General features: G+C 36.5%; 1 pseudogene; it reads right to left on the minus strand.

Moving 5' to 3' along the window:
* Positions 1 to 13,353: 13,353 nt before the first annotated feature.
* On the minus strand, positions 13,354 to 13,965 carry LOC136121232 (ADP-ribosylation factor-like protein 6-interacting protein 1 pseudogene; annotated as a pseudogene).
* Positions 13,966 to 22,598: the final 8,633 nt, after the last annotated feature.

A 22,598-nucleotide genomic window follows, 5' to 3' on the forward strand; every position in this document is an offset into this window, starting at 1 on the left:
TATTGTAAAATGAGACAGCAGAAATAGATACTTTTAAAGATTTCTTTTAGCTACTAATAGTTGTAATCTCTAAATATAAAATATTAATGTAATCCAGATTAGTTGTAGGCTCAGGATAAAGTTTAGGGTTTTCTGACTTTTAGGCTACAGAAACACTTGGATTTACAGGTCTTTGTGAGACTTCAGAAAGAATGCACTATGCACAAGTTGCCTTACTTAATGCAGGCAACAAATCCTAAAATCAAAAAGAAAGTGGGGCTTCCCTGGTGGCGCAGTGGTGAGAATCCGCCTGCCGATGCAGCGGACCCAGGTTCGTGTCCGGAACATGCCACAGAGTGGCTGGGCCCGTGAGCCATGGCTGCTGAGCCTGCGCTTCCGGATCCTGTGCTCCGCAACGGGAGAGGCCACAGCAGTGAGAGGCCCGCGTACAGCAAAAAAAAAAAAAAAAAAAAAGTGGTCCTATTCCAGCTGAGTTAATGAGGCAAGTAGGTATAGTCATAGTATCTTTACAATTCGATCAACAGATAGATATATATCTATATATTTAAAATTATTTTATTTATCTAGTGTTGATATTAAAATTTAAAATATATAAATACTGATGATATTAAAATATATAAGAGTATTTTATTCAGCTAATGACCGTATAACAGCTGTCAGTGTTTGTGTTAACATTAATATTTTTCAATTAAATTGGGATTTATTACCAATTTATTCATATTACTGATTTAATCATCGCAGGATCTTGTATAAAGACCTGAGATGGATTGTATACCTGAGGGAAAGACAAACAACTCACTCAACACATTGTGCAAATCAAAGCTTTGCAAGAAGTCAAATAGAAAAAAGTGATGGGGACATGAAAGCAGCATGTGACACACTGTAAAATAGTATGCCAAAATGAAAGGAAACTGCAAGGACAATATCCCCTTGCAAACAGTGATCAGGTTTCAGCAAAACATTATCCATTGATGCATTAATGTTTTGCACTAGAATTTTATTAGAATTTTGACTTTGTTTTTAACTTGTAACTTCTTTTGTATAACAAAAGTTGATTCAGGAGGGGGGTTTTGCAAAGTTGGGGGGTCGTATCAATGGTGGAAAGGCTGTGAAAGCATGCTTTCAAGGAAGATGGAGCTGCTTGATGAAGACCTGAGGAAGGATAGAACTTAGAGTATTCCTCAAAAAGAATGAGGTAGCTGGTCAGAGAGAAAAAGTAGTGTCTGAAAAGTGAGATGAAATTAAAGATATTGGCAATGTTTGTTTCAGGCCTTTATTGTGGTTTCCAATTACTCCAATACTGAGAATTTAAAATGAACTATTTACAACTTAACGTGTTAACAAATAAATATGTTTGCCTTCTTAATTTAGATGTTGCTGAAAACATTCTTTTGGGATGAAGCAGCCATGAAGTTTACTGCTCAGAACTCCCTTCAAAAGAACCTTCTGCAGGAAGCATAGTTGGCTGTCAGCCTTCAGCTGCCACCCTTTTTGATGAATCAAGGTCGTCAACCGTGGCCATGGTTACCTTGTGCTCTACCAACTCAATGACGAAACTCTCCCCAAATGGAGAGTTTAAGTGAAACTGTCATAAAAATATTGTTTATAAGTGATTTTAAAATATAAATTAAACAAAAGACAAAGAACTTAATAGCATATGCTTTGCAGTAATTTTGAAAATTTAAAGACATTTAAAAATATTTAGTATTATATATCGTACACATTTATGAGTAAAGGAATTTTGTGGAAGGGGACATAGGTCTTACCAAAAATTGTACCATAAAATTTTACAAAACAGAGGAAATCTTTGAGCTAGATGATCTGTAGCTTTTTTAAAAATCCAAAATTACTAGGAAAGAAAATTGTCTCAATTTCTGTTATAACATTTTGGTCTATTTTATTTAAAGAGATGGCTCACAAAGATTATCACAGATGCAATCACTTATGACATTTGTCTCTAGAAATTAAGGATGGGGCATGAGGAATATTTCCATTTCTTACATTTTTTATAACAAACTTACATAACCTTTTTATTTAGAAAAAAATGGAAATTATAACCTCATGTTCTAAAATATCTCAGTTCTCGGTAAATATTTTTATACCATTGGTATATATGAATTTATATATGAAACATTTACATATAAGATATAAAATTTATAAATAAATGTAAACATTTAACATGAAATGAAACCAAGAATTAATATGTTCAATTTTTCAAATCCCCTTAATTTTATAGATGAGGAAAGTAGCTCAGAAAATCAATTTAATTTCCCTAGTTCATATACATACTTTGTGATAAAGCCACGGTAGACATGCTGTCTTTCTTACTCAATCAGTCTATTAGTCAGACAAAAATGTTTAAATGAATGTTTTCTATGTAACATCCTATGGTAGATGCTGAGGATACAACAGTAAGCAAGTCAGATACTGTCTTTGCCATCACAATAATTAGAAGTCTTGAGCAATATGAATAATAGGTACTGAGTAATTCAGAAAAATGTAACAAGGGTTCCTGATCTACTTGAGAAATCAGGGAAGGCTTTCCTGCAGAAGTGTCATTTGGGCTAATACATAGAGAGTTTATTCTTATAGATTTTTTTTTAACTTAACTATTTTATCCTATGCCAGGTAGTAGTTTGTACTAAAATGGTGGTTGCATGTTTCAAGCCATTATTTGCAGTCATTACTCATCAGGTACTCAAAATTCCCTTCATATCTAGTGTTTATTATTACATTTTGCAGAGAGTCATATCTACAAATGTGACTGACAAAATTTAAACTACGGTGCTTATTAACCAAAACAATGCTTTCTTCTGAGTGCCCCTGCATTTTCACCTGATTAATTTCTGAAGCAAACTGCATCCTTTTTTATATGACATCTCTTTTATCTTTACATAGAAAATTAACAAATTAAACTTTAACAATTTAACAGAAAATTAATAAATTAACAAATACTTTCATCCCCTTCTGTTTGGAAGAGTAGATTTCTGATTACAATCAGAAGATAATTTCTCCTATTTGGTCCCCTTGGGGACCCTTATTTTGCCTGCAGGAGGTATTTAATAATTGCATGGTTAAATTAATCAGAATTGTCAGTTAAAAGCATCAGAATCTACTCTGGCATTTTGGCAAAAAAAATAAATTTATTGAAGGGTACTAACAGAAAGTCCAGAGAAGCAGAAAAGGAAGGTATGCAGTCAAAAACAATGCCAATGCCAACTACAGAGACTTTTCTAGCAAGGACATCACTGCCTTCCTCACTCAGCTTCCATAACATTTAGGACTGCATGCTAGAAGCTCTACTATCTGCCATTCCATGATAACCAAAAGTCTCTACCACTGTGAAGGGAACTCCTCCACAAAGGGCTCCCACCACACATTGCTTGTTTCTAAAAACCAAGATTTCCATTGATGCCTTGATTAATAGAACCTGAGTCAGTTGTCTGCACACTACCCTCAAGGGAATCTGTAGATTAACCTTTTCTAGGTTCTGCACTGGGAACGTGGGAAAGGACAAAAACAAGAGGAATATATTTAAAGACACTGGTTAGCCGTATATGACAGAATTCTACATTACCCAATATTGTGTAGGCTACAGAGTCAAAATATTCTGAGAACAGCTTTCTTAAGTGTCCCTGATCCTTTACATTTTAAATGAAGTCTAATTGAAAAGCAAAATCTGTAAATACATATATGTACATCCTTGGGTACAAACATATTTATATAGCAAATAGTGTCATGGGAACCAGTAAGAAGAATAATGAAGGTTTATGATGAAAGACCCATGCTCTAAGGAAATTAAAATAATAGTATTAAAATATTTTAATTTTACAGTGGTAAAATTGGGAATATATGTTGAACAATTGTTAAATAAATTTAGTGCACTTTCCATTAATAGTGGTGTACTAGTTTTATACTGCTGCTGTGGTGGAATATTATGAATTTAATGACCTAAAAAACACAAATTTATTATTTTTGGGCTCTGTAGGTCAGAAATCCAACATCAGTCTCACTAGACTAAAATGAAAGTGTCTACAGGGCTGACTTTATTTCTAGAAATTCTGGAGGAGAATCCATTTCCTTGACATTCCAAAATTCTAGAAGCTCCCCTCATTTCTTTGCTCATAGCCCCCTTCCTCCATCTACAAAGCCAGCAACGTTGCATCTCTCTAACAGTTCTTCAAGTCACATCTTCCTCTGACCACAACTGGGAAAAGTTCTCCCCTTTAAAGGACTTAAATTGATTATATTGGGCCAGATAATCCAGGCTAATCTCCCCATCTCAAGGTCTTTAATTTAATTGAATTAGTGACATCCTTTTGACATTTAAGGTAGCATATTCATCAGTTATGGGAATTAGTACTAGGACATGGATACCTTGGTGGGGGAAATTATGTCTACCTCAGGTTACATAACTGCCTCACCTTTCATGTTCAGTTACCTGGTGAAGATAAAAAAAATTCAAAAATAGTAGAGAAAAAAATTTAGTTTAAACCTCAGTACACCCACTGTATTTCAAATCTTCCCTTTAAAAAAGTCTTTACTAAAAATGTATAAAACTTGTCACAGACCTCGTACAATAATACTTCAGTAAGCTCTGTAGGACATGATTTGCATATGGTTTCTCTATTATATTTTAAGTGACAGGGTGATGATTCAAAATATAACAGTAACTTATATGTCCTGGTAGCAGAAATAAAATTAATAATAAACAATCATTTTACACAGTTTTGTATATAAATCACAAATTCATAAGCTTTTCAAATATAAAGTAAAAATATAATTCTAAATTGCATTTTCAAATGCTCTGATTTAGGGCTGACAGTAATGGGTAGATCCTACTTTGAATATTGTCAAGATTGACAACATTTAATGTTAAGATTTTCCACCGTTGCTTCCTTATCAAATCATCATAAAGCAGTGCAGATAATATACACCAGACATAACTATAAGGACACAGATGAGGTCCCCTGATACTTCCTTTGTTCTTCATCTACTAAAGCCTGAAATTAAGTGGTCAGTGCAGCCCACGTGGAATAAAGAACTCTCCAGGTCAGAAAGAAAAGAATCACTCTTTGACATAAATTATAGCAATATACTTTGGATCCATCTCCTACAGTAATGGAAATAAAAACAAAAATAAACAAATGGGACCTAATTAAACTTAAAAGCTTTTGTACAGCAAAGGGAACCATAAACAAAACAAAAAGACAACCTACATATAGAATGGGAGAAAATATTCGCAAACGATGTGACTGACAAGGAATTAATCTCCAAAATATACAAAGAGCTCATATAGCTCAATATCAAACAAACAAGCAACTCAATCAAAAAATGGGCAGAACGGGCTTCCCTGGTGGCGCAGTGGTTGAGAGTCCGCCTGCCGATGCAGGGGACACGGGTTCGTGCCCCGGTCTGGGAAGATCCCACATGCCACAGAGCGGCTGGGCCCGTGAGCCATGGCCGCTGAGCCTGCGCGTCCGGAGCCTGTGCTCTGCAACGGGAGAGGCCACAGCAGTGAGAGGCCCGCGTACCGCAAAAAAAAAAAAAAAAAAAAAAAAAAAAAATGGGCAGAAGATCTAAATAGACATTTATCCAAAGAAGACATACAGATGGCCAGAGGCACATGAAAAGATTCTCAACATAGCTAATTATCAGAGAAATGCAAATCAAAACTACAATGAGGTATCACCTTAATTCTTAATTCTGTCAGTATGACCATCTTCAAAAAGTCTACAAATAATAAACGCTGGAGAGGATGTGGAGAAAAGGGAACCCTCCTACACTGTTGGTGGGAATGTAAATTGGTACAAGCACTATGGAGAACAGTATGGAGGTTCCTTAAAAAACTAAAAATAGAGTTACCATATGATCCTGCAATCCCACTCCTGGAGATATATTCAGAGAAAACCATAATTTGAAAAGATACGTGCACCCCAGTGTTCATCGCAGCACTATTTACAATAGCCAAGACATGGAAACCACCTAAGTGTCCATCAACAGATGAATGGATAAAGAAGATGTGTTATATATATACAATGGAATATCACTCAACCATAAAAAAGAATGCAATAATGCCATTTGCAGCAACATGGATGGACTTAGAGATTATCATATTAAGTGAAGTAAGTCAGACAAATAACATATGATATCACTTATATGTGGGATTGAAAAAAAGATACAAATGAACTTATATATAAAACAGAAATAGAGCCACAGATATATAAAACAAACTTATGGTTACCAAAGGGGAAGGGGGGCTGGAATAAATTAGGAATTTGGGATTAAAATATACACACTACTATATATAAAATAGATAACTAACAAGTACCTACTGTATAGCACAGGGAATTATACCCAATATTTTGTAATAACCTATAAGGGAAAAGAATCTGAAAAAAAAATATATATGTATGTATAACTGAATCACTTTTCTGTACACCTGAAACTAACACAACATTGTAAATCAATAATATTTCAGTTAAAAAAAGAATCAAAAGAATCTTTCCCCTTGTACCACTGGGCTGGGGAAGGAACAACATCAGCACTCAAGAGTGTTCCTACTATCATGTAAGGTAACTTTTTATATCATCTATAAGTCCTTCTATGTTTGATTTCTCACTGTACCATTGGACCTTCAGAGGGCCTGCCATGAGCTACCATAGTTTCAACATACATTTAAATTTTTTTCAACTTTAAAACAGCTTTTAGTTATCTAAAGGGCACAATATATTTTTTAGAATGCTTAAATATATTCTAACAAAAACTTTCTTTCTGGAAATAGTAAATCTGACTTCCAAAGAAACACTTTTTCAAAAGGAACAAGTTCCAACATTTTTAATCACAGACTCAATTTCAGTGCTTGTGATTGGTCTGTTTATATTTTCTATTTCTTCCTGGTTCAGTCTCAGAAGGTTGTGCTTTTCTAAGAATTTGTCCATTTCTTCCAGGTCGTCCATTTTATTGGCATATAGCTGCTTGTAGTCATCTCTCATGATCCTTTGTATTTCTGCACTGTCAGTTGTTACTTCTCCTTTTTCACTTTTTAAATCTGTTCATTTGAGTCTCCTTTTTTTCTTGATGAGTCTGGCTAATGGTTTATCAATTTTGTTTACCTTCTCAAAGAACCAGCTTTAATTTTATTGATCTTTGCTGTCATTTCCTTCATTTCTTTTTCATTTATTTCTGATATGATCCTTATGATTTCTTTCCTTCTGCTAACTTTGGGGTTTTTTTTTGTTTTTCTTTCTCTAATTGCTTTAGGTGTAAGGTTAGGTTGTTTATTTGAGATGTTTCTTGTTTCTTGAGGTAGGATTGTATTGCTATAAACTTCCCTCTTAGAACTGCTTTTGCTGCATCCCATAGGTTTTGGGTCATCATGATTTCATTGTCATTTGTTTCTAGGTATTTTTAAATTTCCTCTTTGATTTCTTCAGTGATCTCTTGATTATTTAGTAGCATATTGTTTAGACTCCATGTGTTTGTATTTTTTACAGATTTTTTCATGTACTTGATATGTAGTCTCATAGCGTTGTGGTTGGAAAAGATACTGGATACGATTTCAATTTTCTTAAATTTACCAAGGCTTGATTTGTGACCCAAGATATGATCTTTCCTGGAGAATGTTTCATGAGCACTTTGGAAGAAAGTGTATTCTGATGTTTTTGGATGGAATGTCCTATAAATATCAATTAAGTCCATCTTGTTTAATGTATCATTTAAAGCTTGTGTTTCCTTATTTATTTTCATTTTGGATGACCTGTCCATTGGTGAAAGTGGGGTGTGAAAGTCCCTTACTATGATTGTGTTACTGTCAATTTCCCCTTTTATGGCTGTTAGCATTTGCCTTATGTATTGAGGTGCTCCTATGTTGGGTGCATAAATATTTACAATTATTATATCTTCTTGGATTGATCCCTTGATCATTATGTAGTGTCTTTCTTTGTCTCTTGTAATAGTCTTTGTTATAAAGTCTATTTTGTCTGATATGAGAATTGCTACTCCAGCTTTCCTTTGATTTCCATTTGCATGGGATATCTTTTTCCTTCCCCTCACTTTCAGTCTGTATGTGTCCCTAGGTTGAAGTCGGTCTCTTGTAGACAGCATATATATGGGTCTTCTTTTTGTATCCATTCAGCCAGTCTATGTCTTTTGGTTGGAGCAATTAATCCATTTACATTTAAGATAATTATCGACATGTATGTTCCTATAACCATTTTTTTAATTGTTTTGGGTTTGTTATTGTAGGTCTATTCCTTCTCTTGTGTTTCCTGCCTAGAGCAAGTCCTTTAGCATTTGTTGTAAACTGGTTTGGTGGTGCTGAATTCTCTTAGATTTGCTTGTTTGTAAAGGTTTTAATTTCTCCGTCAAATCTGAATGAGATCCTTGCTGGGTAGAGTAATCTTGGTTGTAGATTTTGCTATTTTATCACTTTAAATATGTCCTGCCACTCCCTTCTGGCTTGCAGAGTTTCTGCTGAAAGATCTGCTGTTAACCTTATGGGGATTCCCTTGTATGTTATTTTTCCCTTGCTACTTTTAATATTTTTTCTTTGTATTTAATTTTTGATAGTTTGATTACTATGTGCCTTGGTGTGTTTCTCTTTGGATTTATCCTGTATGGGACTCTCTGTGCTTCCTGGACTTGATTAACTATTTCCTTTCCCATATTAGGGAAGTTTTCAACTATAATCTCTTCAAATATTTTCTCAGTCCCTTTCTTTTTCTCTTCTTCTTCTGGGACCCCTATAATTCGAATGTTGGTGTGTTTAATGTCCCAGAGGTCTCAGAGACTGTCCTCAATTCTTTTCATTCTTTTCCTTTATTCTGTTCTGCAGTAGTTATTTCCACTATTTTATCTTCCAGGTCACTTATCCGTTCTGCCTCAGTTATTCTGTTATTGATTCCTTCTAGAGAATTTTTAATGTAATTTATTGTGTTGTTCATCATTGTTTGTTTGCTCTTTAGTTCTTCTAGGTCCTTGTTATACATTTCTTGTATTTTCTCCATTATATTTCCAAGATTTGGTATCATCTTTACTATCATTACTCTGAATTCTTTCTCAGATAGATTGCCTATTTCCTCTTTGTTTGGTCTGATGGGTTTTTACCATGCTCCTTCATCTGCTGTGTGTTTCTCTGTCTTCTCATTTTGCTTAACTTACTGTATTTAGGGTCTCCTTTTCACAGGCTGCAGGTTCATAGTTCCCCATTGTTTTTGTTGCCTGCCCCCAATGGCTAAGATTGGTTCAGTGGGTTGTGTAGGCTTCCTGGTGGAGGGGACTAGTGCCTGTGTTCTGGTGGATGAGGCTGGATCTTGTCTTTCTGGTGGTCAGGACTGCGTCCGGTGGTGTGTTTTTGGGTGTCTGTGACCTTATTATGAATTTAGGCAGCCTCTCTGCTAATGGGTGAGTTTGTGTTCCTCTCTTGCTAGTTGTTTGTCATAGGGTGTCCAGCACTGTAGCTTGCTGTTCGTTGAGTGGAGGTGGGTCTTAGCATTGAGATGGAGATTTCTGGGAAAGCTTTCACCATTTGATATTACGTGGAGCCGGGAGGTCTCTGGCAGACTAATGTCCTGAACTTGGCTCTCCCACCTCAGAGTCACAGGCCTGACACCTGGCCGGAGCACCAAGACCCTGTCAGCCACACAGCTCAGAAGAAAAGGGAGAACAAAAGAAAGAAAGAAAAAATAAAATAAAGTTATTAAAATAAAAAATAATTATTAAAAATTAGGACTTCCCTGGTGGCGCAGTGGTTGAGAGTCTGCCTGCTGATGCAGGGGACACGGGTCCGTGCCCCAGTCCGGGAAGATCCCACATGCCATGGAGCGGCTAGGCCCACGAGCCACGGCCACTGAGCCTGCACGTCCGGAGCCTCTGCTCCGCAACAGGAAAGGCCACAAAAGTGAGAGGCCCGCGTACTGCAAAAAAATAAAAAATTAAAGAGCAATAATAAAAAAATAAGAAAGAAGAGAGCAACCAAACCAGAAAACAAATCCACTTATGATAACAAGTGCTAAAAACTATACTAAAAAAAAAAAAAAACAACAACAAAACGGACAGACAGAACCCTAGGACAAATGGTAAAAGCAAAGCTATATAGACAAAATCACACAAAGAAGCATACAAATACACAGTCACAAAAAGAGAAAAAGGACTATATATATATATATATATATATATATATATATATATATATATATATATATATATATATATATCATTGCTCCCGAAGTCCACTGCCGCAATTTTGGAATGATTTGTTGTCTATTCAGGTATTCCACAGATGCGCAGTACATCAAGTTGATTGTGTAGATTTAATCCTCTGCTGAGGCTGCTGTGAGAGATTTCCCTTTCTCTTCTTTGTGCGCACATTTCCTGGAGTTCAGCTTTGGATTTGGCCCTGTGTCTGCATGTAGGTCGCCTAAGGGCATTTGTTCTTTGCTCAGACAAGTCGGGGTTAAAGGAGCAGCTGATTCGGGGGCTCTGGCTCACTCAGGCCGGGGTAAGGGAGGGGTACAGATGCAAGGTGAGCCTTCGGCAGCAGAGGACAGCATGACTTTGCACCAGCCTGAGGCGTGCCACGTGTTCTCCTGGGGAAGTTGTCCCTGGATCATGGGGCCCTGGCAGTGGTGGGCTGCAGAGGCTCCCAGGAGGGGAGGTGTGGAGAGTGACCTGTGCTTGTACACAGACTTCTTCATGGTGGCAGCAGCAGCCTTAGCGTCTCATGCCCATCTCTGGTGTCCGCGCTGGTAGCCACAGCTCGCACCCATCTCTGGAGCTCATTTAGGTGGTGCTCTGAATCCCCCGCTCCTCGTGCACCCTGAAACAATGGTCTCTTGCCTCTTAGACAGCTCCAGACCTTTCCAGGACTCCCTCCCGGCTAGCTGTGGTGCACTAGCCCCCTTCAGGCTGTGTTCACTCCGCCAACCCCAGTCCTCTCCCTGGGATCTGACCGACACCCAAGCCTCAGCTCCCAGCCCCCGCCCGCCCCGGCCATTGAGCAGACAAGTGTCTTGGGCTGGTGAGTGCTGGTCGACACCGATCATCTGTGCAGGAATCTCTCCGCTTTGCCCTCCGTACCCCTGTTGCTGTGCTCTCCTCCGTGGCTCCGAAGGTTCCCGCCTCTGCCACCCACAGTCTCTGCCCACGAAGGGGCTTCCTAGTGTGTGGAAACCTTTCCTCCTTCACAGCTCCCTCCCACTGGTGCAGGTCCCATCCCTATTCTTCTGTTTTTTCTTTTATCTTTTGCCCTACCCAGGTACGTGGGGAGTTTCTTGCCTTTTGGGGGGTCAGAGGTCTTCTGCCAGCATTCAGTAGGTGTTCTGTAGCAGTTGTTCCACATGTAGATGTATTTCTGATGTATTTGTGGGGAGGAAGGTGACCTTTCGCCATCTTGAAGGTCTCCTCTTGGCAACTTTCAAATACACAATACAGTATTATTAAATATAGTCACCATGTTGTGCATTACATTCCCAGGACTTATTTATTTAATTCACATGCTGATATTTCAGGTATATAACTTAAATAATGTGCTCTTCAAGCAGGAATTATAGTCTTTCTACTAACATTCATTGTATATTTATGGAAATTGAGTATGTAATATAAGCTACAAGGACAATCAAATAGCAAAATTTATGGTACTTGTATGGGTATCTGTAACATAAGATTAAGAATTAGTAAAAAGACATAAACAAAAGTGCCAAGTTACATAAATTAAAAAGGAAAGCTTCAGGAGTTCCCTGCTAACCTAGTTAGTGGTTAGGATTCTGGGCTTTCACTGCTGTGGCCCAGGTTCAATCCCTGATCGGTGAACTGAGATCTCACAAGCCGCATAGTGACGCCAAAAAAAAAGAAAGAAAGCTTTTAGAGGGTTTTCTTTAAATACAAAATACATAGAATAACTAATAAGAAGACAATATAACAAAATCTATAAGGTAGATAAAAGAATATCTTTTTTTTTTTAGATTCCAGTTTTTTTATTTTTCCCCTTTTACACAAAAAAAGCAGAAGAAATAGCACAGGATTAAAATCGCAAAAGTACTTAATTGGTAGAACACACATAAACACAAAAATCCAGATAGGAAGACAAGCTTATTTACAATGAGGAAACACATGTAAATTATGGTAGCTTGTATACGAAATATTAAAAAAGAAAAGTCAAACATATGCTACATGATGCTACTGTTACAGCAATACTGAAGGGGAGAAAACAACTTTTCTTTAGGAACAGATATACCACAAGATCCAGGTTTTATAGCATCAGTGCAATGAATTCACAAAACTATATTGCAGCTAGTTAATCAGTTTAAAAATTGTTCCCAAATATGTCACATTTCCAGCCCTCAGAAGTTCATTCCTACAGATTTCAACTACTCCATCTATGGGGACCAAAAGCAGCCAGTGTTACCATAAAATGAGAAACTTGAGGCTTACCTTTAAAGGCTTATTCTGGTCTTAAAAAACTAGTAGGATTTTCTACTGAAACGAATCTTGACTAAACACAGGATGAGTTTTGTTCTTTATTGGCTGGTCTTGGAATGAAGATCATAGACATGACTCTTAACCTATTATGTACTTTAGTTTCAGTTAGCTGAAAGTCTGAAATTAAAAGTATGCTAAAAATCCTAAATACCATCTTGTGTAAGCCTGCTACTAAAAAGCCTTTAAGGATGTACTAACTTTAAGTGCAAGGGAACAAGAGTTCTAAGCCTGTCAGATTCCCCATTTGGGAGGAAGGATCAATGTTTCCAACAAGTTGCTAAATTCTGCACAAGGGAGAAGCCAACACATACTAGGCCATGGAATTAGGTTCATTTTATTCCCCAAGGATTCTTCTCCCACAGTATCAAAACAGAATGAGGAATGAATCTTAATTGGTCTCTTCATCAGAAGTGGTAAACTTGGTTTCTATAGTCACGAAACCAGACTCTTGTTTAAGCAGACTGTGGAAGCAGACAGTAGAACCAGCTTCCTGTAGTCACAGACCATGATCTTGTACCCAGCTAAAGCAAAGATCAACTTGAACAGTTATCCCAAGCCACTGTTAACTGTACTAAAGGATGAAGTTCACCACTATATTATTTTAAAAGTAAGAGTTCAATTAACCCTGGGTGAGAAAAACCAAAACAAGTGGTAATGATGAATGAGTTGTCCATATAAGGCCAGCTGATGAGAACACAACAATGAAGACACTGGGCATAAAGCCTTACTTGGCAAGTCGGAATTTCTACTAAGGGCAGAATGAGGGACAGCAAAGAGCTACATCTGTAACGTTTTTGTATCCAGATAGCATAACAGACACTGTCCCCAAGGACAATGTATACACCATTAATCACACTGAATAAAGCAGATGCATTATTCATTTTTCTTTTCTTTTTGTTTGAGAAGCTTGTTTATCTCTCTTTTGGCCATTCCAATATATTTTGAAATGATTCCATGTTGGTTTAGTCCAGGAAGCAAGAGTAAGAAAGTCACTAACAGGTAGGAGAGAAGGAGGTTGTGGACTTGCTGTCCCACCCAAACAACCACAGCAAGAGAAATGATCATGGTCATGAAGTACAGTTTAGGCTTTTCTTTCTTTAGCATAAGGAGGTGTTTCTACCAGCCCACAGCTCTGCGTCGAGTTTTTACTAGATTGCTGCAAATTTCAAGGACTCACTGCTGTTACTCAGTGGTCCATTTATTGGAGCCAAAAATTCTAGGTGCTAGAATGGGAACAAGGTAGTCAGCCAAGCACAGAAACATAACAAAACAGGAAACAACTGACAGAATGGATGGATCTAGATAGTAGATAGTCAGAAACACCAAAAAAACCATACCCATGATGGCAGGTGGAAACCAGGCTCTTCCCCATTGGAGGACTTCATCTGCCATCAGCATAACTTCTCCCCATCTTTGCAGCTACTCTTCCAGACTTGCAATCTCTGCAGCCAGCAGGCTGGTGCTGCGAGAATCTCCTTCCACCATCGTTCCCAAGGTGCCCCCTCAGCTAGTTCAAGACGCCCCCAAAACTGGCCTTCCTCAGAGCCACTCATGACAACCCTCATAAAAGGATATCTTAATTAAAATAAAATGGTTAAAGAAATGTACTTCTGTACATTAAAGTAGTGACAATATAATCAACCAGAACAACAACAACAAAAAAAAAATAGAAAGCTCAGACACATACATACAAATATTTAAATGTTTTATAAATAAAATTATTCTAATTTTAAATCAATGATATCTTTTTAGTTACTGATTTGTTGAAAGAAAAAAAATAATGGTTAAAATGAAAGGAAATAGGGGCTTCCCTGGTGGCACAGTGGTTAAGAATCCACCTGCCAATGCAGGGGACAGGGGTTCAAGCCCTGGTCTGGGAAGATCCCACATGCTCAGAGCAACTAAGCCTGTGCACCACAACTACTGTGCCTGTGTTCAAGAGCCCAAGAGTCACAACTACTGAGCCCATGGACCTAGAGCCTGTGCTCCACAACAAGAGAAGGCACCGTGATGAGAAGCCTGTGCACCGCAAGGAAGAGTAACCCCTGCTCACTCCAACTAGAGAAAGCCCGTGCACAGCAATGAAGACCCAACGCAGCCCAAAACAAATAAATTTATTAAAAAAACAAAAAACTTAAAGGAAAAAAAAACCAAAAATACCCTAAAAACATACAGGTAAACATTTATATAATTTTAAAATATGATCAACTCTTTTTGAAAAAAACATAGGTAGTGTATAAGAATTGATTGGTAGATAGCATTTTATACACAGAGTTCTTAGAAACAAATAAAACATGAGTACCTCAGGACAAATGGAGCAAAAGATATAAACCAGCGAGTCACAGAGTTTGAAACACTTATGACTAGTTAAACTATAAAAAATTTAAATTTCTGTATTAATAAATTTTTAATTAAATGTAATACCATTATTTTATACATCAGAGAGATTTTTGATATTGAGTTAAACACATGAGAGTCAAATTGTATATTATAATTAGACTTAAATCTCAGCTTCATTTTACTAATTTGGTGATTTTGAGTAAATTATTTTAATTTTCTATGCCTTTTTCCTCATTTGGAAAATTCAATTTTGTGCCCCTACTTCACAGGTTTGTTGCAAGAATCAAATGAGCTTGCTCTGTAAAACTCTTGGTCCGATGCATGGCACATAGAAGACACTAAAAACTATTAGATTTAATCGAAACCTCAAAAATAGAGGATATATTATATAAACTAATTCACTTTTGTAATGGAATACTGTGCAAATTAAAAAAATCATCTTGGCATGGAAAAATGTTCATTATCTATTGACAAGTGAAAAAATGCTCAAACCATAAATACAGACTTTTTTTTTTTTTTTGGCTATAACAGTAGCTAGTACTAGACTAGCTTTCTCCCAATAAAGACTATAACTGATGAAACAGTTTCATCAGATATTTAAACAATATTTATTTCCAGATATTGCAACAACAGAACAAAACTATATTTCTCAAAGGAAGAGAAACTTATGATTTGATCCTATGATCACCCAGACCTCACCAGGGAACAATTTCTTGACCATAAGCACAAAAACCTAGGGTCCACACAGAGCCCTACAAAGTTAGGAGTAGCTGAAGCACCAGACAGACCTCTAGATGGCAGAGATCTATGCAGACAGAGACATGAGGAAATTGTATGAGGCTTTTCTGTGAATCCTTGGCTAAGGGCAGGCAACACTACATAAGACATAGCAAAGAGTGGCTGTGGTAGGCTTGTAACAGAATAGCACAGAGGCAATATAGATTAAATAGTGCTGGGGACAAGACAGGTCAGGCACATGCAAAGTGGAGACATTTTTAATATCCTAGCAAACTGAAAAATCTGGGCACCAGCATAGAAATCAGAAAGTCTATGAATTAACAGTGAGGGCCATGCCCTAAAGTAAAGCCTATTCTACTCCTTCTCTAACAGAGTCTAAATTTGAATCCTGGCAAGATCTTCTGGGAAGACAGATTTGGAAGGTCGAGTTCCTCTAAATAAGAGGGGTTTGAGAAAATTCAGATTTCTGCAGAACTGCTCATAAAACAAGATCAAGATGATCAGCCAGTTATTAGAAATAACCACAGGAACAAAAATCAAAATCCTTCAGAGGAAGAAAATAGAACTAGAATCTCTATATCATCTACTAAATACAAGGCAAATCAATAACTATATGCAAAGAAATAGAAAAATGTGACCTAGAGTCAAGAAAAAATATTCCAGAGTAATTTAAAAGTGGTCCAAATGTTGGATTTAGAGGAAACTTTTTTAAAAAGCTATTATAAATATGTTTAAAAAAATAAGGGAAATATAGTCAGAGAATTAGTGAGGGAACAGGTAGGGAATACCAGCAGAGAAATGCAAACCATAAAACAAGAGTCGAAAGGAAACTTTAAAACTGAAAACTATTACAAAAGGGATGAAATAAATTCACTGAAAGTGCTTGACAGGTGATTGGAGAGGCATATTAAAGAGTCTCTGAACTCTACAAAAGATCAACAGAAATAATGCAATCTAAAAAAGAAAAGAAATCGAGGAAAAATGAACAGGTAATTCAGGTACAAAAACAAATGATTAAAATACATGTTTTTAAAAAGCTTCAGGAGAAAAAAGTGAAGAAATGAAGAAAACAGTGTTCCAATAAGTAATGGCCAAAATTTTCCCAAATTTGATGAAAAATTTACTTAGAGATTCAAGCCCTCAGCAAACTTCAAAAAGGTTAAGTACAAAGAAAACTATACTTGGGCAATTCTTATTAAAACTGCTGAAAACCAATGCTAAAAAAGTCACATTAAAAAATTTCGATAGCTTGACAATCTACAGATTCAGTGCAATCCCTATCAAGCTACCAATGGCATTTTTCACAGAACTACAACACAAAATTTTACAGTTTGTACAGAAACACAAGAGACCCCAAATAGCCTAAGCAATCTTGAGAAAGAAAAATGGAGCTGGAGGAATCAGGCTCCCTGACTTCAGACTATACTACAAAGCTACAGTAATCAAGACAATATGGTACTGGCACTAAAACAGAAGTATAAATCAATGGAACAGGATAGAAAGCCCAGAGATAAACCCATGCACATATGGTCACCTTATCTTTGACAAAGGAGGCAAGGATATACAATGGAAAAAAGACAGCCTCTTCAATAAGTGGTTCTGGGAAAATGGACAGCTACATGTAAAAGACTGAAACTGGAACACTCCCTAACACCATACACAAAAATAAACTCAAAATGGATTAAAGACCTAAATTTAAGGCCAGACACTATAAAACTCTTAAAGGAAAACATAGGCAGAACACTCTGACATAAATCACAGCAAGATCCTTTTCGACCCACCTCCTAGAGAAATGGAAAGAAAAACAAAAATAAACAAATGGCACCTAATGAAACTTCAAAGCTTTTGCACAGCAAAGGAGACCATAAACAAGATGAAAAGACAACCTTCAGAATGGGAGAAAATATTTGCAAACGAAGCAACTGACAAAGGATTAATCTCTAAAATATACAAGCAGCTCATGCAGCTCAGTATCAAAAAAACAAACAATCCAATCCAAATATAGGCAGAAGACCTAAATAGACATTTCTCCAAAGAAGATATACAGATTGCCAACAAACACATGAAAGGATGCTCAACATCACTAATCATTAGAGAAACGCAAATCAAAACCACAATGAAGTATCATCTCACACACGTCAGAATGGCCATCATCAAAAAATCTACAAACAATAAATGCTGGAGAGGGGGTGAGAAAAGGGAGCCCTCTTGCACTGTTGGTGGGAATGTAAATTGATACAGGCACTATGGAGAACAGTATTGAGGTTCCTTAAAAACTAAAAATAGAACTACCATATGACCCAGAAATCCCACTACTGGGTATATACCCTGAGAAAACCATAATTCAAAAAGAGATATGTACCACAATATTCATTGCAGCTTTATTCACAATAGCCAGGACATGGACGCAACCTAAGTGTCCATCGACAGATGAATGGATAAAGAAGATGTGGCTCACATATACAATAGAATATTATTCAGCCATAAAAAGAAACGAAACTGAGTTATTTGAAGTGAGGTGGATGGACGTAGAGTCTGTCTTACAGAGTGAAGTAAGTCAGAAAGAGAAAAACAAATACCGTATGTTAACACATATATATGGAATCTAAAAAAAAAAAAAAGGTCCTGATGAACCTAGGGGCAGGACAGGCATAAAGACACAGAGGTAGAGAGTGGGCTTGACACAGGAACAGGGAAGGGTAGGCTGGGACGAAGTGAAAGAGTAGCATTGACATATATACACTACCAAATGTAAAATAGATAGCTAGTGGGAAGCAGCCACATAGCACAAGGAGATCAGCTCAGTGCTTTGTGACCACCTAGAGGCGTGGGATAGGGAGGGTGGGAGGGAGATGCAAGAGGGAGGGGATATGGTGATATATGTATACATATAGCTGATTCACTTTGTTATACAGCAGAAACTAATATACCATTGTAAAGCAATTATACTCCAATAAAGATGTTTAAAAAATTCTATAGCTTGAGAAAATACCCTTCAAAAAATGAGAATGTAATAAAAACATTTTTATTTTTATAATCAAATTCTGGTTGAGATTGATTTTGTTCTACACATCAAATTGTGGAAAGTGTACATTTTAACAATTTTGAGTTTTTCCAACTCATCATAATATATCCCTCAAATTATTTAGATCTTCTTTATTTCTCTTAGCAATATTTTCTACTTTCAAGTGTTGATATTTGCATATATATTTTTATACTAATTCCTAATTATTTTTAATGGGTCTTAAAACTGTTGTTAATTTTCAATTTCATTTTCTAATTGTTCTTTGGTAGATACAGAAATACAATTAAATTTTGTATATTGAGCTTATATCCTGTGACTTTGCTAAATATTCATTAATTTCAGTCATTTTTTTAAATGGTAGAAATGTAAATGGCACAGTGCTACGAAAACCTGTATGGAAGTTCTTCATAAAACTAATTATAGAATTATCATATGATCCAGCAATCCTGCTTCTGGGTAATATCCAGAAGAACTGAAATCAGAATCTTGAAGAGATATGCACTCCCATGTTCACTGCAGTAATAATATAATAATAATACAATAGCCAAGATATGGAAATAACCTAAATGTCCATTGATGGAAAGAAAATGTGTTATATACACATGATGGAACACTATTCAGCCTTAAAAAGAAGGAAATATTGCCATATGAGACAATACGGATGACCCTGGAATACATGCTAAGTGAAATAAGCCAGACACAAAAGCACAAATATTGCATGATTCCATTTATGTGAAGTATCTAAAATAGTCAAACTCATAAAAACACACATCAGAATGGTGTTTACCAGAGACTGGGGTTGGGGGGCAAGGAAGGAAATGGGGAGTTGCCGTTTGAAGGGTATAAAGTTTCAGTTATTCAAGATATGAATATGTTTTAGAGATCTTCTGTACAACACTGTACCTATAGTTAACAATACTGTATTTTGTACTTAAAATTTTGTTAGGAGAGTAGAGCTCATGTTAAGTGTTCTTATCATAATAAAAAAAAACTTTAGAAAATATCATGATAAGTGAAATAAGTCAGACATAAAACAGTTTATATTATATGATTCCACTTATACAAAATGATAAGAAAGACAAATTTATATTATAGTAACAAAAATCAGTGGTTGTCTTGGGTGAAATCCGGGAGGGGGGTTAGCTCAAAATTGACAGGAGGGGTTGTTCTGGGATTATGTAAGTATTCTATATTTTGACTGAGATGATGATTACATGAGTGTATAAACTATCATTACTCATCAGCCTGTGTGATACTGTGATTTATAAGAAATATATATTTGGTCATTCAGATGACTGAAATATATTCCTCATATATATTTGGTCTTCATTCATGGTTCCTGGCTCACAGTTCCCAAAACTCTTGAAATTTTCTGAGTGATAGGAACAATGGGAGCACCTTTTATTATAATATTTGGTCTCTTGTCCTCAGTTCCTGAAATAGATTCAGAGGCATAAAGGTGAAATGGGTGTCCTGTCATTCATAACAAGATCCTGTCACCACAACTGGATTTATGCTAATAAGGTCATTTTTTAAAGGCATCTAAGGATGGGGTCTGGCTGCCAGTGGAGCCATCCAAGTGATTTTAGTACTGGAACTTTCGATCCCCTGGCCTGGCCCCCACCAACTTACTACAGGGAAGAAGGGCTGAAGGTTGGGTTTAATCACCTATGGCCAGTGATTTAATCAATTATGCCTACATAATAAAATCTCCATAAAAAACCAAAATGATGAGGTTGGGAATTCGCTGGTGGTCCAGTGGTTAGGACTCTGTGCTTTTACTGCGAAGGGCCCGGGTTCCATCCCTGCTCGGGGAACTAAGATCCCTCAAGCCAAGTGGTGTGGCCACAAAAAAAATGATGAGATTCAAAGAACCCCCAGGATGGTGAACACACGGAGATTTGGAGAGAGTGGTCCACTCAAAGAGGGCCAGAAGCTCCAAGCCCTTTCCACATACATTGTCCTATGCATCGCTTCCATCTGGCTGTTCCTGAGTTATACCCTTTCATAATAAACCAGGAATCTAGTAAATAAAATGGTTCTCTGAGTTTTGCGAGCTCCCCTTGCAAATTAATTGAACCCCAGGGTGGGACTGTTGGAACCTTCGATCTATAGCCAGTTAGTCAAAAGCACAGTGACAACCCGGACTTGTGACTGGCATCTGAAGTGTGTGTGTGGGGCGAGGCCTTGTAGGACTGAGCCCTTAACCTGTGGGACCTGACACTAGTGTCAGAATTGACTTAAATTGCAGGAAATTTAATGTAGCAACGCATTGCTTGGTGGTATGACGAGCTGTCCCCCCTACTCCCCCGTCAGCACACACAATGTAATTGGGTAAAGAATTCTTAACCTGTTTATTTAAAATGGATGCATTTCATTTTATGTAAATGATACCTTAAATTTAGTATGTATATCATGATCTCTGTTTTTGTAAGTGTAAAATTAAATTGAGAATTGATTCATTAAAAATGAACAGAGGTCATAATTTACAGTTGTATTATGGATAATTTTTTGGTTTCCTAGCTTTTGGGGGGATTTCCTTTTCAATTTTCTCCACTGAATTGTATACAAATTAATATTTGCTGGAAAAGAACTGTTATTAATAAATTAATAGAATATATTAATATATTTAAAGAAAAACTAATATATTTCAGAAAATTTAGCTAAGTATAGAGTGAAGGCAAATTTCAATTGCTTGTTGGACTTTTTACATTACATATTACAAAAAATATGTTTAGGAAATCATTTGGCATTTCTGAAGACACTAAGTCAGGGTTTTGCTTGCAGCTTAGTGAAGTAATTTATCAATGAAGTTTGAAAAGGATGTTTACTTCAAAACTGAACAGGTAAAAGAATATAAAAGTAAATTCACAGAAATCAATAGCAGTTCTTGATGAGTGATTAACTTTGGGATATTGAAGATGGAGACCAGTTTAAAGTAATTTAGGATTTGCAAGTATGATTATAATAGTAATATCATAATGACAATAGAAAAAGTTATCTGAATTTATGGCAGGGTGGTTGGCTTATGACCATTGGTTACCAGTCGAGAATTATATGAACATATAATTATATCAGTATAATTATATCCACATATATTAATAAGCATTTATTTAAATAATATGTGGTGAAATAGAATAGAAAAAAGCTCTCCTATCATAGCGTCTAAAACTGGGATTGAGACATACTGAAGTGCTCATGGTCATTAAACAGTGAGATTGGGTTAATAATGATAATATTTTTTTTCATAATAACCTTCTACCATGTAAGATTCATGAGGGCAGGGACTTTGTCTTATTTACCCAGTACCAAAAGAACACCCGGAACTTAAGCATGCTGGACATTTATGTTAAATGAATGAGTACATCGGCTCTAGTGAACTCCCCCAAGTAGCTCACCAAAACGCCACACATATTGAAAATTTGAATTATATTAAAACAATCATACATTATAAGAATATCCAGGTAAACATCAGTTGCTGAGGTTGGTAAGGCAGAATAATTGCCCTCAAGAAGTAAGAACCTAGAGGGGATTTCATTTTACCCCAGTAACATACCATCCTGCTCTGACTTCCCACACCAGTCCCACAAGCTCCACTTCTCCCAACTTTATCCTAATCCCTAGAGGACCAAGGAGGAATAGCTCTAGTAGGGATTGAAGGCTAGCTAGCAATCACTTTCCTGGTTGGAAGCAGAGTTGGCTTTTCTTTTCCATTTCTATAGAACATTCAATTTTATTCCATATTTTAAAAGAAATTCTGTCTTTACATGTCAGATAAACCTTTTGGTGTATATTTAAATAAATCGCTAAAAAATTAAATGATTCTTCAGAGAATGTGGGAGAGTTTAAAAATCTTCAATTACTTGATTATACCTCTCAATGTCAGTTTTCCATGAGGCATTCGATCAATTTTCAACACAGAGACAGCATCAACACAGTGTCAAAGAGTGTCTTTGTCACAGCTGGTAACGCAATAGTGCTGTTAATTTCTTTTGAAATCATGTTCCCTTTGTGA

Source organism: Phocoena phocoena, chromosome 3 (assembly GCF_963924675.1).
Source record: "Phocoena phocoena chromosome 3, mPhoPho1.1, whole genome shotgun sequence".
Lineage (NCBI taxonomy): Eukaryota > Metazoa > Chordata > Mammalia > Artiodactyla > Phocoenidae > Phocoena > Phocoena phocoena.